General features: G+C 41.7%; 1 protein-coding gene and 1 pseudogene across 6 annotated transcripts in view; one reads left to right on the forward strand and one right to left on the reverse strand.

Moving 5' to 3' along the window:
• SORCS1 (sortilin related VPS10 domain containing receptor 1) overlaps positions 1-16,533 on the forward strand; it is a 578,632-nt gene that overhangs the window by 283,660 nt on the left and 278,439 nt on the right. The gene's annotated exons all lie outside the window — the stretch shown is intronic.
• LOC136385177 (small nucleolar RNA SNORA42/SNORA80 family) lies at positions 6,727-6,851 on the reverse strand (annotated as a pseudogene).

Here is a 16,533-nt window from a genome sequence, read left to right on the forward strand (position 1 = left end):
AAGAAATCCCTGGACCCGTGTTTTTCTTTTTCTTTAAGAAGCTCCATATGTCAGGGAGAGAGCCACAGCTGTAGTAATGAGTTGCAAGTCCATCTCTGTTATTAATGAAGAACTTAGATGCAAACAAAAAGCTTCATTTGATAAGGCAAACTTCCTGTTTACTTGCAAACTCATGTCTTATAGCAGCACTGATGATGTATTCAAACTCATGCCGCCGGCACGAAAAGCTGGCGAGATAATTATCCATTTCTGAAGACCATGAAAGTATTGAATAAAAATGTTCATTTTGTCATTTGAGCTGAACTCCCCCCTTTACTCTTTTTCTCCTGCTCCTTTCCGCTCACATTTCTTTGGGAATCTTTTAGAGAAAAACAAAACAAAGCAAAACACCGAGGAGATTACCGTTTCTGCAATTTAAAATTACCTTTAGTAATTTTCTACTTATATTACACTACTGAATTTATTGGGGTGACACTGGTTAACAAAAAGGGTGTTTAGGGTTCACAACTTTTTTGTGTGTAACAATTATATTGCAGTATTTTCATTCATTCCTTCATTTCATTCATTCCATACATAATTATTGCATGTCACCAGGTGCTGTGCTGGGTGACACTAATACATTAACGATCAGAAGCACGCATAGCCCTTGCCCTCAGGAGCTTTGGGACAGATAGGGAAGGAGAAAATAGATAAGTAACTTTATGCTGAATGTATCATTACAAATTCTGAACTGAACTAAATCGTTTATATTAAAGAAGTGTTTCTCAATTATTTTGTTGACTTCATCTATTTTTAAAAATATTTATGACTGTGACCAGCTTTGGTATCTGATGATAAAAGCTTTATCCTTTGAACCAGACTCTGGAAGAAAGAAGCTCTATCCTTGAGTGTGAGTAGGGGACAGTTGATAAAATTTTCAAATAGGTCTCCCTCCCCCCGTGATTTATTGAGGGAGTTATAGAAACTAGAAAAGGATCATAATACTTTTTTCATTTGAGATATGGGAGTTCTGTAGATAATAGACAAAGTTTAATTTATTTAAAGCCTTTCAAAATGTTAATATTATATACTGTGAACCATAGAAGGGTGAGAACTGTCGTTATTTATATTTACATCTTAATCCTTCAGAGTAAATTCCTTGAAAGATTGTGGAATAAGTGGGATGGATATAAATGAATGTGTAGATGGATGGATGAATTACCGGCCTTGATAAAGTCCCAGTGTATGTGCCTCCAACCTTTTTTTTCAAGTTTAAAGGCTTTGGACTGTGAGAATACTTTGATAAATACTCACACGGAATAGTGAAATGTGTTAGGTGTTCTATGGAGCAGACAAATGACACAGTCCCTAAGCTTTCCCAGCTAATTTCTGCTGTGATTGAGGGCATTGTCTAGGGACGATTTGAAATGGGTAAACAGCCACATCTGTTTAAAATAAGTCAAACTTCAGGTGACTTAGAACAAAAGGTTGTTTTCAAGTCAGAGAAATAGCATGCAGTTGCAATTCTTTTTGAACTGTTGCGTTAGTTCTAGGGTCACCAAGGAGTGTTGTTGACCTGTTGACAGATATCCTGGTTAATTTGACTACCAGGGAAATCTTAGTCTATTCCATTTTATTTCATATTTGCTGCTTAGCCTGGTAGGAAACTCATGTATGGTATATAATGCCAGGAAACTTTGCTCACAGATATGGAGAAGGCTTTGTATCATGCATAGTCAGGGACATATGGAAGGCTTTGTGTCATGCATAGTCAGAGTCGCATGTAAATATAATTTGGCAAATATTTACATTTGGAATAAATTGGTCAGAATTAAGGCAGTGTTGATGGTCACCAAATTGCAAAAGGTATAGTGGAAGGAATGGTTTATCCCCTGCCCACAAGGAAATGAAGAGCTATACAATCTTGGAAGTGAGTTATGCATGGGGGTAGATTGTCAAATGAAGCTAAAGGTCTTTTAATTCTCCTTTAAGTATTTAAAAAAGAATGGATGGATTGGCTCAGTTGAATGTTAAATTAAAATGAAATTCTGTAATGTTGATTCTTTTTTGGTCTGTTTCTGTCTGTTATTCTGTGTAATTGTCAAAGGGGAAATCACTGCATTCACTTTAAAGAAAACTGGAATAGACACTTAGGATTACTTTAGCTTATTGATAATGGGTCAAAGGAACTGGAACATCAAACCTGTCCCCTCTCTCATGTGTTTGGCATCTACTCTACACAGGCATTGTCATTCATTCTGATCACTCTATCAACTATATGCTGATTTATTTATCTCTAATCCAAAAATACTTTTTCTTGAAATTTCTAAGGAGCCACGGGTTCACTGCACAATTTAGCAGGTGAACTATCAAAACAGCTTCCTAGTCCCGCCAGAACAATCATCAGCTTGATTAATTTAATCAAACACTTCAGTATGACAGTTTATCTTAATTATTTAATAATATTCTGTTTCTTAGCACCCTTGGGACCAAGATTTTTTCGTTGTATAAAATACCATAGTCACATTGCCTTTCTATTCTTGAATGCCTGGGGGCCGCACAAGTGTGGAATAACTTCAGAAGATGTGTTCCACTGAAAAAGGAGTCAGAGAAGAAAACAGATAGTAAATAATTCTAAAGGAATAATCCTTGAAACCCGAATACATGCTGAGTGCTGGCCTTGTTGCTGGAATGAGCACGGTTACTACAAAGTAGCATCGGTGCTCCATACTCTGCTCCCCAGGGCAACTCATCCAATTCGTGTTGAAATATACACCCGAGTCCACTCTCAACATTGCTGTACAGTAAAAAGAATAATTCATATAACCGCAAATGGGGCCAGTGACTAAGCTCCCAACAACAAAAAGCAACAGTGTGTTTTGTTAATTGCAAAGTTTCTGGTGAGTTAACAATTGAGAAAAGCGCTGCATTCTGGTCAGCACTCTCCCCTACCAGCGCCCCACTGACTGATTCACACCTTGGGTTCCTTTCTCTTCCCTAAAAATGTCATTTAGAAAAGTTTTCCCATCACTAATTCCTCTCAGGGCTGATTTTACATACTCATCACCAGCGATCACGTTTTAATTACATGGGCCTGTGTTTTGTTTTCTCCTTGTTAATAAGGCTCCACAGAGGAAATCTGCCCGTTTCTGGGTATAATCAGGTTGTCAGATCAATTAGATAATTGACAGTAGGCTTATCGCATTCCTTAATCAGGAATGTAGACATTTTATTAGAAGAAAACAATCCTAGCATGGTTTGGAGATAGAAAAAAAAAAGGTTCAATCTGTATAAAGAGAAGGAAAAAGAAAGTCAACTGGAAATGTCGGAGTTCTGAATGAGATTGGGAGAGGGGAGACAAATATACTTGCAGTCTTCAAAGTCAGCCTCGACGGACGAATAATGTAGTATTCCCACCAAATATTCATCACATCATCTGGACTGATTATTGAAAAATTCAGACTGCTCCTCCCCACAGCAGTTAATTCACTAGGTGGTATTTGATAGAGCCCAGAATTCTGTGCTGTTACCAACACTCAGATTTTTCACCCCACACGGTGTCCTCTGTACAGTGCACTTTGGGACACATGGTTATAAAGGTACCAGAGGAGCAGGGTTTGCTGATGTCACCTTAGACCTAGGACAGCGCTTCGTTGGCTTTACTGTGTGCACCACCTACCTGGGGCTCTCTGTAGGCATGCCTGTGGTTTGAGGCTGTGCTCCTAACAAGATCACGGGTGATGGTGCCATTGCTCTTGGGCAGTGGAATGCACTTGGGGTGACAAGGCCCACAAATCTTGGTTCCTTAGTGGTTTGCCCACAGGGAAGTTGGCAGGGGCCGTGGTCGGGTTGTCTGCCCACTAGAGCTACTAAAAGTCATAAGACAAAGTGCTCCAGCTATCTGTCAGTATGTGTCTGGGTTTCTGCAGACCCCGAGAATGGAGATAATTCCTAGGATGCCTCAGCCTGCTGTCTCAGAGAGGAACGTCTTGACTTCTCCCATCATTCTCTGAAGCTATGGAAGAATTATACCAGGCATCCCCAAACTAGGCCCGCGGGCCGCATGTGGCCACCTGAAACCATTTATACAGCTCCCGCCGCACTTCCGGAAAGGGGCACCTCTTTCACTGGTGGTCAGTGAGAGGAGCACTGTATGTGGCAGCCCCCCAACGGTCTGAGGGACAGTGAACTGGCCCCCTGTGTAAAAAGTTTGGGGACCCCTGATACTGTATCTATTTTCTGATTACATAATGCAAAGACAGGCATCCTTTTCTTTTTAATTTACCTCCCATCGAAAGAAAGGGTTTATGAGAATGACCTCAATGTTTTGCAGATAATGATTCTCCAGCAGTTTCTGTTTCACACAGGCCTCCCACTGAAAACAGCACCTTGCAATCGAAATACTTTCCTCTTGTCCAGACTCTTTCACATCTGTGGTTAATTTATTAAACATGAGTTCTGTTCCATCCCCCTAGTTCCTGACACAATGCTTTAGGTTAGGGCTAGGATGTGGGTTCTTCTACAGAATCTTAACAGCTTACAGCATAAGCCCTGGCCAGTTAACTCAGTCAGTTACAGTGTCATCTGAAAATACCAAGGTTGTGGGTTTGATCCCCGGTCAGGGCACATATGGGAACAATCAGTGAATGCACAAGTAAATGAAACAACAAATAAATGCTTCTCTGTCTGTCTTTCTCCTGTCCTCTCTGTTTTTCTAAAATCAATCAATAAACAAAATACAAAATCTTGCAACGTAATTGAGGAAACAAGACATCATTTCATGCCTTGTGTGATTGGCTGTATTTTTCTTTTTGTATGCAAATAGGATCCTCAGTCCAACAGAGGGTAGGTTATTTCTATCTGAGAGGATCATTGAAGTGACACTTGAGTTGGACATTGAATGAAAGCCTGTGAGGCCAACAAAGCAAACTAGTGCTACCCTCATTTTATGTAATGTAACCAGTCTCATTGATTTCCCAATAGTGAGAGTAGGATTGAAACTTTCATTCAGGAAATACTAATTGGTTATCTATCATTTCTGGTATTCAGCAAAACTCCGACTCTACATCCATGGTAAACAGGACTGCTGATGACTTCCCCTATGCTGATCACGGCCTCATCTTTTGAATTTCACTCAGTACTATTTCTACCATTAAAAAGCACGTGATAGGCCCTGGCCAGTTGGCTCAGCAGTAGAGCGTCGGCCTGGCGTGCGGGGGGACCCGGGTTCGAATCCTGGCCAGGGCACATAGGAGAAGCGCCCATTTGCTTCTCCACCCCCCACTCCTTCCTCTCTGTCTCTCTCTTCCCCTCCCGCAGCCAAGGCTCCATTGGAGCAAAGATGGCCCAGGCGCTGGGGATGGCTCCTTGGCCTCTGCCCCAGGTGCTAGAGTGGCTCTGGTCTCAGCAGAGCGATGCCCCGGAGGGGCAGAGCATCGCCCCCTGGTGGGCAGAGCGTCACCTCTGGTGGGCGTGCCGGGTGGATCCCGGTCGGGCGCATGCGGGAGTCTGTCTGACTGTCTCTCCCCGTTTCCAGCTTCAGAAAAATACAAAAAAAAAAAAAAAAAAAGCATGTGATGCAACATACAATATCATAGAAATATACACTTGAAACCTATATAGTCTTATTAACCAGTGTCACCGTAATAAATTGAATAAAAATAATTTTAAAAGAAAGCTGAGTTTAAAAAAAGAGTAAAGCTCTTACCTCCTTAATGAACAGGCTACCCTCAAATACCTTCTAATTTTTAAACAGGCCTTAGTCACCCCGATCTGATTAAAAAGAGACTATAAAATTAAAAGGCTGGAGACTTTATCTCTTTATTAGGCTCCTACTATTTTATTATTGTCACTCAGTCTTTGAAATAATATGCTGACTTGACTCCTGAAGAATGGAAACGTGTTTATGTTCCGTGTTTTCCTCTAAGAATCATCGCAGATTCTATTTCCTTTGTAGGATTTTCCATGACACTGTGGGAATCAGGGAGATGCCAGCTCTGCCCCTATTTATAGTGGATAAAACCAAGGTCCAGAAGGTGGGGGTTTAGCTTCATGTCACCCGGTAAGTCATTGATAGAGGGAGAAGTAGAAGCCAGACCTGGTGAGCAGGCAGTTTTGTGACTTTTTCCACATGGCTGCTTCGTCTTCAGAGAGAGTGTATCCGTATGCGAGAGAAATTACACAAAAATACAGGGTACTCAATAGATTGCGGACACTTTTGGAAACAATGCATTTGTAATGAAAATTATAGTCATTTAAACATTAGAGACTGTAGCTTAAGAAAGTGAGTCTTTGAAGTGTTCATCCCTAGATCCTGTTTCTTTTTTAGATTGATTCTGTCAACTGTCACTGGGCGACTGTTGTGTAAGCTAATTATTTGTCCTACTAATAACAGTTACTACTTTTTGGAAGCCAAGGACTATGTGCCAAGGACTTTTTATTGGCTTTTTTTACTGGGAAGTTACATTAAATTTAGTCTTTTGACTCTGTACCGAAAATAATAACATTTTTCATTTTCCAATAACCTTTTAATCCATCTAAGATTATTAAATGTCAGGTATGATTTTGCCATCTTGATCTTCATTCTTTTTAACCCAGAATACTATAAGGAAAGTTGTATGAATTATTGCTGAAATCAAATAGTGACGTTATCTCAAAATAGTATAAGTTAACACATTTTTATTTCATCTTACCTTATCAACAGTTCATAGTTGTTGTTTTTTTTCTTTTTCTTTTTTTTTTCTTTTCCACTGTGCAGCCCGCTTCAGTGCCAGCAGCCTGTGGGCAGAGGCCAGGCAATGGTTCAGGGCCACGGTTGGCTCTGGCATGGGGCACTATGAGCGACCCAACAGTTCATAGTTTTAACAACTTACTGAATTTTATTAGATTTATTGAAATATTGTACTCATGATCAATTATTGATGTGAATATTAACTATCATTAATACATTAATACTATCTTATGTAACTGATATGTATACATTAATACTTTATTGACGTTTGTGAACCTGTTGTATCTAATATTTCAGAAGACTTTGACTCTTTGATCTACATCAGTGGTTTTCAACCTTTTTACACTTGGATATCCGTACAAATAGGAGAATTACTTTAAGGACTGCTAAAGCAGAAATCAACCTGAGCATAAACAAATTCGACTAAGATCATTGGGTCTATAATCTTCATACAACTCTTTGTGGACTGGCATGAAACTTCTGGCATACTGGATTGCCAACTGGCAGTTGTCAAACACTGGTCTACATAGACCACTATGCTTTTAAAGTCAGAGGCCTCTCCTATGTCTCTAGTTATCTCTCTCTGAGCCTTCTCTGTTTACTGGTCAGCATAGCCCTGGATACATGATAGCTTAATAAAGAACTGTTGGCTATTGCATCCAGCTATTCCAGCTTTGCTCAGTTATTTGTATTGTCTAATAAAATCGAACTTCCATATCACACTTTGAGAGTAGGTGCTTTCCACTAAAGCCATCTGTACTTTTAGACATCAGAGGTTCTAGATTCTGGAAGGAGAATGGATGTGCCACATAATCATTGTCTATGCTTGAAAGTCAGTATATTGAGTTTACTTCTAATGACTGATACCTGCAGGGCAGCTACTCAGGATCTTTAATAACATCCATCCTTCTTTCATGACCAGCCTGGTAATGTTGAGTTTGCAACGAGCTGAGTGGATCAATAGTAATCACAGGGCACTTGGGAGAGACAGGCTCCTCTGTAATCTTGGGACAGCTTAGTTAGGGTTGCAACTCAGCCCGAGATGAAGATGTATATGTGTGTGTGTGTGTGTGTGAGTAATATTTGATTTTACGAATTTCTAAGAAAAAAATACCCCTGGGCTACCACTACTGGATCTTCCCCTCTATTGGAAGATAAGCATGTAAATGAAGCAATGGGCATCCCAGTCTTCCCTCTGCTCAAAGCGTTCCTGCCTTCTCCTCCTCCTCAGTGGTGTTCAGAGCCTGATCAGCTGCTCATTTGCTGAGACAATCAGTGCACTGCCACGTTCAGTCCTTGGCTGCTGAAAGCATGGGCAAAAATCGCCTTTAGATATTTGGCCATGAGTCCTTTTCTTTAGAGCAAATTATGAGCCATTTAATAATTGAGGGGTAAAAAGCAGAGAGACCAAGACATCCAGTCCTGTTTGATCTGAGACTGACCTGACGACATTGAAGAATTCTTTTTTTTTTTTGTCTTTTATCCAAGCTCTCTCTTTAAATATTGTTAGTTGTCTTTTTAATAAAATAATTCATGTAGAATGCAGAAAATCAAAAAGCACAGAGGAGCATAAGAAGATACCCCTAATGTCATTACTATAGCAGTCTGTCTAAATTGACTATTTAATATGCTTTTTGTTCCATGAAGCTTTCTCCAAAATCCAAAACAATATTCACATTCACATTCACGTCACCAAAATACACCGTCTTTAGCATTATATAAAGATCATGATTTCTTTTCAGTTTTGTTCTTGATGATGATTGTTTGTTAGTTTCCAGTTGTTCGGGGGCTCTTGTTTCCGCAGAGGATTCATAAGCTTCAGTAAGGGCTTCCAGCCTCCCCCCTCCCGACTTCCTTTCTCAACAATAGCTGTTCAGATGCTTGTGGCATTGCATTGATTTTAATTATCCAGTAAGGTAATGTTCTGTTTTTCCATTACCATTGTAGCTTTTTAGTATGAGGGGAAAAAAATCTAACTCTTGAATAAATGCATATTCAAGTCTTTTTTTTTTTTGTATTTTTCTGAAGCTGGAAACAGGGAGAGACAGTCAGACAGACTCCCGCATGCGCCCGACCGGGATCCACCCGGCACGCCCACCATGGGGCGACGCTCTGCCCACCAGGGGGTGATGCTCTGCCCCTCCGGGGCGTCGCTCTGCCGCGACCAGAACCTCTCTAGCGCCTGGGGCAGAGGCCAAGGAGCCATCCCCAGCGCCCGGGGCCATCTTTGCTCCAATGGAGCCTTGGCTGCGGGAGGGGAAGAGAGAGACAGAGAGGAAGGAGGGGTGGGGGTGGAGAAGCAAATGGGCGCTTCTCCTATGTGCCCTGGCCAGGAATTGAACCCGGGTCCCCCACACGCCAGGCCGACGCTCTACCGCTGAGCCACCGGCCAGGGTCAAGTCTTTTAAAAATGTTCTCGGATTCTGTTGTTGTTTTGGGTGGTTTTCCTAATGGACAACCACTGGTGGTGGTTGGCGTTGACAGTGTTTGTGCACCAGACGAGTGCAGGAGAATTTAATTTGTCTGGTATGGGCTTTAACTGACAAATATTAGAGATTGACCTTTTCAACAGGAATTTACTTGGAAGTCCTAAGTGAAGCTTCTGCTTTAAGCTAAATTTGTCACCAAGACATGATTAAATTCTCCTAAGTGTAGATCAGTTGCACATATTTTTAACAGGAATTGAAATCTCCCTAAATGGTGTCCATAAATTTAAAAGAGCCAAAAATAAAAATGTTAAGGTTAAGATGCCTCATCCACCAACTGGATAATCTCATCTGAGAATCTCAGAACTCTATTTGAGGGGAGGAAAGACGTTCATTCCACAGTAGGCTGTGGCTAGATGATTCAGAATCTATAAAGGAATAGAATGTTAAGTTTTTATTATTACTGGACTCCAAGAGCCCCACGTCTTCTAACACATGCTAGGACCACCATAAGTGTGTTTAGGATGAGAGAAAGAAAGAAGGAAGGAGGAAGAGATGGATTAAGGGAGAGAGGACTAAGTGAAAACAGCTTGCCTAGCTCTCAGAATTAGAGCGGAAGTAATGCTATAGGCCTGTGGCCTGAGAAATGACTGACATTCTCAGCAAGGAAGATAACAACCGATTGACTCAGTGCCCTAGCTATGCATGTATTATCAAGTTTGAGCATGATTTTGTATCTTGATTAGAGATGCCAACATATAAAAACTGAGCCAACCAGGTTCTTTCTCCTGCAACACTCTCTGAAGGGTCAGCTTACCTGTTAAAGGACTGAAGCATCATTATTTTTTATTTATTTTATTTACCCTGGTGCATCAGAGAAACTTAAGTCAAAGAAAGGAGTAGAGAGCAACAGAGATACTGCCTGGACCTTTGGTTAATAGATTTGCTAATTTTCTTTCTTTTTTTTTTTTAATGACTGCACATCAGTTTCTAGATTTCTCATTCAGTCTTTGAACAAGTCATAAAAATCTACAAGATCCAAGAGAAATGAAACAGTTTCAAAGGGGAAAAATATAAAGGCGGTTTTTAACACTTCTGATAATATATTCTACATTTATCAAGCTCACCCCTCATTCAGAGGTGCTCTTGGGGCTTATAACGTACTTATATAAATCAGACATATGTCTCAGGTTGGTGGTGAGTGGCTCTTATGAAATCAAATCAAATTGAAAGACATCTGCTTGCTCTAAAATTTCAATGACTTTCTACAAATGTCAAGGGGAGCTGACTGGGTGGGTATCTCCCAGGCCTGCTTGGGACGTCTTATGTCAAACTTTTCTGGGTCTTTCTTTCTTTCTTTCTTTCTTTCTTTCTTTCTTTCTTTCTTTTTTTCTTTCTTTCTTTCTCTCTCTCTCTCTCTCTCTCTCTCTCTCTCTCTCTCTCTCTCACTCTCTCTCCCTTTCTTCCTTCCTTCCTTTCCTTCCTTCCCCTTCCTTCCTTCCTTCCTTCCTTCCTTCCTTCCTTCCTTCCTTCCTTCCTTCCTTCCTTCCTTCTTTCCTTCCTTCTTTCCTATATTGATTTTAGAGGGAGAGTAAGAGAGAGAGAAGGAGAGATTTGTTGCTCCATTTATTTATGCATTCATTGGTGGATTCTTTTTTTATTTTTCCAAAGTTGGAAACGGGGGGAAAAAAGACAGACTCCCCCATGAGACCCACTGGGATCCACCCGGTATGCCCACCAGGGGGCGATGCTCTGCCCATCTGGGGCATTGCTCTGTTCCAACCAGAGCCATTCTAGTGCCTGAGGCAGAGTCCATAGAGCCATCCCTAGTGCCCCGGCCAACTTTGCTCCAATGGAGCCTTGGCTGTGGGAGGGGAAGAGAGAGACAGAGAGGAAGGAGAGGGGGAGGGGTGGAGAAGCAGATGGGCGCTTCTCCTGTGTGCCCTGGCCGGGAATCGAACCAGGACTCCTGCACGCCAGGCCGATGCTCTACCACTGAGCAAACAGGCCAGAGCCATTGGTGGATTCTTGTATATGCCCTTACCAGAGATTGAACCCATGACTTTGGCATATTGGGGACACTCTAACTAACTAAGTTATCTGATGGGGGTCTTCTGGGATTTTCAACAGGTATTTCTACATATTACCTGGCTTTGGTTGGCAGAGTGATATAAATTCTAATGTATATATGGTGATAGTTATTTAGTATAATCAGAATGGAATTTGAGTCTATGGAGGTATTATCTTTTATGTCTTTGTTTTTTGTTTGGGGGATTATTCAGCACAAGACTCCAAATCTAGGCCTTGGCTTTATTGTCAGGCAATGTAATTGAATTTCGTCCTATTCTTACTAAGATTCTTTTGGAGGCCCTGGCTGCTGGCTCAGTGGATAGAGACTCAGCCCAGCGTATGGATGTCCTAGGTTCGATTGCCGGTCAGGGCAAACAGGAGAAGCTACCATCTGCTTCTCTCTCCTCCCTATCCTCCTTCTCTCCTTCTTTCCCTCCCACAGCCAGTGGTTCAGTTGGTTTAAGTGTTGGCCCTGGGTGCTGAGGATAGCTCAGTTGGTCTGAGCACATCAGCATCAGGGGCTTAGAATAGCTTAGTACTCAAGAATTGGCCCTAGATGGGGGTTGCCAGGTGGATCCCAGTCAGGGTGCATAGAGGAGTTTGTCTCACTATCTCCCCTCCTCTCACTTAAAATAAAGTCTTTAGAAAGCCGACTCTCTGCAGAACCATAACTTAAAACAATTTGTTTTGCTATTCCCCTCCCCCCAGATTACTTAGTTGTGTGTGTATGTGTGTGTGCATGTGTCATCTCAGGATATGAAGGTAAGGCCAGCCAACTCAGAATTCTGGTCTCAAAAGCTAGAAGCCAGAATTTCAAACAGGGTCAGCAAGCTATAATCATAATCTGCCTACCACTTGTTTGCATAAAGTTTTATTGGAACACAGCCTCACCCATCTATTTACGTATTGTCTATGAACACTTTCCTGCAACAATGGCAGAGTTGATTAATTGCATGACAGATGCTATGGTGCATATTCAATATCTGACTATTTATAGGAAATTTTACCAAAGCCTTGGTCATATTCCCTGCAGAATGACGACCAAGGTCAGGTTGGTAGAACCAGGTGAACTAAATGCCATTCTGCACGCATCTTGTTGAAGTTGAGGAAATACATAGATAACCCAAGAGCAGCCACAGAAAATCTACAGGCAGAGAATTTAAGCATTTACTGCCTCTATTGAGCATCAGAACGAGAGTCACTTAGATTTCACTCTAGATGAGCTTGCCCTCAGATGTCCCAAAGAGAAATGGGCCAATTCATATTCAGTTTTGTGTCCAAGGTATTTACAGGGCCTGTGGCATACAATCAAAAATGTTAAATACATGTTGGCCAAATAAGTTAAAGGTTATCCAATATCAGAGGGCAATTGGCACCATAATTATTAGCAATCCACTGGTGACTGATAGGATACCGGGTAAGAAATCTATTCTAAGGATATTTAGTTGGGATGGCAACCAATTTGCAGCTTCTCTTCTCTTGCTGTTAAACCATTGGTCTTTAACTACCTTAACTATCTCATTTTAATTTTTTTCCTCTTCTCTATAAGTACATGTGGATACATAATAAGCTTCAGTTTTATTAGGTGGACTTTAAAGAAGGCATTCCTAATATAAATGATGTGACTGGGACAAATGACTAAGATGTTAATTAATTTTCTTTTCTGGCCGTTAAAAAATAATGGATGCAAGCTCTTCTCTATGAAAAGGTTAAAGACCGGGAGTGAGATTCATCAACTTAGAATATATTTATAACCCTCGGATCCTTGGTTTCTGACAGGGAGCACATAGACGAATAGATATTTGTTAAACAGCAATAGAGTGCCAAAGTCATAATAGTTATTTTAATCTTTGCTACAACTGCAAGTGTTAGGTACTGTTGTTCTCATGTTGCAGAAAAAGACACTAAAACTTAGAGAAGATAGAGACATTGCTTATAGGTTGCCTTGTGAATGAATCAGGCAGGACGTGAATGAAGATCTTGCTGTCTCTAAGGTCAAGGTCTTCCCACTGGACCTTTGTACCGTTTGGTTAGAAAGTCATTCATTGTTTCTTTGTGTCCTCTTTAAAGGGCATTACTCAGCTGTTGAAAGGAGGGGTACTGTTTGGTTCTTAGGGTAGCACCCGATTCTGCACTCTCATATAGAGAGGAATGCAGATTATTTTTGATCCATTGCTTTTTCTTCTAACACACACAAAAAGAAAGGCCCGGGCCAGTTAGCTCAGTGGTAGAGCATCGGCTATGCATGTGGATGTCCCGGGACCCCTGGCCAAGGCACTCATGAGAACCAACTATCTGCTTCCCTTTCTCGCTCTCTTTCTCTCTCTCCCTCCCTCCCTTCCTCCCTCCCTCCCTCCCTTCCTTCCTCCCTCCCTCCCTCCCTCCCTCCCTCCCTTCATCCTTCCCTCCCTCTCTCCCTCTCTTCCTCCCTTCCTCCCTCCCTCCCTCCCTCCCTCCCTCTCTCCCTTCCTCCCTTCCTCCCTCCCTCCCTTCCTTCATCCTTCCCTCCCTCTCTCCCTCTCTTCCCCTCCCACAACCATGGCTCAGTTGGTTCAAGAGCATCTGCCCTGCGCACTGAGGATGGCTCTGTGGAGCCTCCACCTCCAGTGCTAAAAAGAGCTCAGTTGCAAACATGGCCCTGGATGGGCAGAGGATAGGCCCCAGGTGGGGGTTGCCAGGTGGATCCCTTTTGGGACACATGTGGGAGTCTATCTCTCTGCCTCTCCTTCTCTCACTTGGAAAAAAAATGTTTTTAAGTCACAGAGCATTTTCTGTCTGCTACTTGTTTGTTATGCTTCTCCTTGTTTATCCTCATGGGTTTCAGACACTCTAAACCTCTTCTCACAATGGATTGTCCTAAATCTAGGACGTTTATAAAGTTTAGATTCCTAGACCTGTTGGATTAAAAGCTCTGAAAAAGAGGCCCAAGAATATGAATCTATAGCAAGCTTTCTTCCTTCCTCCCTCCACCCCCCCCCCCCATCATAAATGTCAGGGAGATGGTCCTTTAGAGAGTTTGCCCTTTGATGTCCTTTGATGACCCAAGATATAGTAACTCCTCAATGTAGAAAGGTTTTCAGATATTTTTTTCTTTTTTTAACACAAAAAGATTATTTTTTTTTTAGTTTTTTAGTCCCAAGGCTACTCTAGTTAATAATTTTTTTTAACTGCCATATGGCTGAAGTGTGAAATACTTCTGGGAAAATTTTCAGCTTGGAAATATTGGATGGCTTTATCTGGATCTTTAAGAGAAGCTCTCTGTCTGTTCTTGGAGTGCTCGTAAAGGTTTAATAAGTTGTCAAAAACCAATTCCCTTGGTCACAGTTATACCAGAGGGACATAGATTGGTGAGGAGCACAGCTTGGGGATGACCCCACTATTCAGTTCATTCCTGGGTGGTATGTTGGGGAGATAGTATAAGGCAGAGGTTACAGATGGAGATTTTGGATCAGGTAGACTGACAGTTGAAACCTAGTTCTGCCTGCTATCAGAGGTGCGCGCATGGGCAGTTTCCCTTCATCCTTGGAGCATATTTCCGCCATCTGTACAGTAGGGAGGTACGTCGGTCAGAGTACCTCGCTGGATGCTAGACGGTAATCCTCTGCTTCTTTCAGACATGTCCTCTCCCATTGCTTCTCTTCCCTGCACACCGGCACTGGAGTAGGGCTTTGTATATTACAACTGCCTCATCTTAATGGGGAGGTGTTTTATTGAATCTGCACTGAGGTTGGATTCCCAGAGGCTCTTCCAGAATCTGAAAAGTACCCAGTCCTCCTCCAGAATACTACCAACAGATCCTGGAAGTTTGTCATGCTGAGTACATCAAATATTTACTTAATTGTCACCAAACTTGGCCCGTGTCTTTTGCTGAGAGCTATGCCCGCTTATTGAATAAAGTTCTGCCTCTTCAAAAGTGTATCAATGTTTGAATTTTATTTTATTTTATTATTTTTTTATTAATTTTACTAGGGTGACATCAATAAATCAGGGTACATATGTTCAAAGAAAACATGTCCAGATTATCTTGTCAATCAATTATGTTGCATACCCATCACCCAAAGTCAGATTGTCCTCCGTCACCTTCTATCTAGTTTTCTTTGTGCCCCTCCCCCTCCCCCTCTCCCTCTCCCTCTCCCCCCACCCCCCCGTAACCACCACACTCTTATCAATGTCTCTTAGTCTCGCTTTTATATCCCACCTATTTATGGAATAATGCAGTTCTTGTTTTTTTTCTGATTTACTTATTTCACTTCGTATCATGTTATCAAGATCCCATCATTTTGCTGTAAATGATCCGATGTCATCATTTCTTATGGCTGAGTAGTATTCCATAGTGTATATGTGCCACATCTTCTTTATCCAGTCATCTATTGAAGGGCTTTTTGGTTGTTTCCATGTCTTGGCCACTGTGAACAATGCTGCAATGACATGGGCTGGTAACAGCAAATGTTGGAGAGGCTGTGGAGAAAAAGGAACCCTCATTCACTGTTGGTGGGAATTTTTTTAAAGCTCATTAAACAGCCTGAGTTTTGTTCCCTGAGTTTTAAGGAAGATTAGTTTATTATTCATAATTTGTATAAAAACCCAGCTGTGGCAGAAAGAAGGTCCGCCTCAAGATTTTTAGAAACATTTTAAGCAAACAAGGGTTGAAATCAAGCCTTTGGAGGTATGAAAATAGTAATTGATTCTCATTAGCCACATCATTATCAGGAACATTTGGCAAATGCCTGATTACTTAATGCTAGGCACTATACAAAGGAGACTGTCTAGAACTGGTCTCTGTCCTGGGGAAGCTCATTCTAGAAAAACCTCTTAACATTTTGAAAATGTCCCATTGTCACGTACAGGGATGGAAAGACTGATTAGGTTGGTGTGCAAGGTGGTGGTATTGGCAAGAGACACAAGAATTTACATTGTGGTGCAGGAGGGAAGTTCTAATCACAGCCAGCCACCTAAGTGATCCTCAATAAAGAGCTGCAGATTGAGTGAGTTCGTGAGTCCTGGAGACTCCTTTCTCCAAGCAATCTCTGGGCAGGACTTGGGCAGATCGTACTTTGAGAGCACTAGGCTCGTACACCCTGATGTGTAAATGTTGCGGTGTTCTGTCTGTCATTCCCTTGCCACCCCTCTGGGCGGCTTTGACACACAACACACAGTACCGATCATTTTTCTTCTGGGGAGCAGACAGAGAGTGAGTTGCCTTCAGCCCCTGAGCCGGCATTCATTTCCAGCCTTGTGCTTTAAGATCACTTCCTGTAAAAATCAATCTGAAGGTGCCGGGCTCTACCTAAGTTTAGATGTCAGCGGAATAAAATACAGATTCTTATT

The sequence above is a fragment of the Saccopteryx leptura genome, chromosome 13, assembly GCF_036850995.1.
Source record: "Saccopteryx leptura isolate mSacLep1 chromosome 13, mSacLep1_pri_phased_curated, whole genome shotgun sequence".
Lineage (NCBI taxonomy): Eukaryota > Metazoa > Chordata > Mammalia > Chiroptera > Emballonuridae > Saccopteryx > Saccopteryx leptura.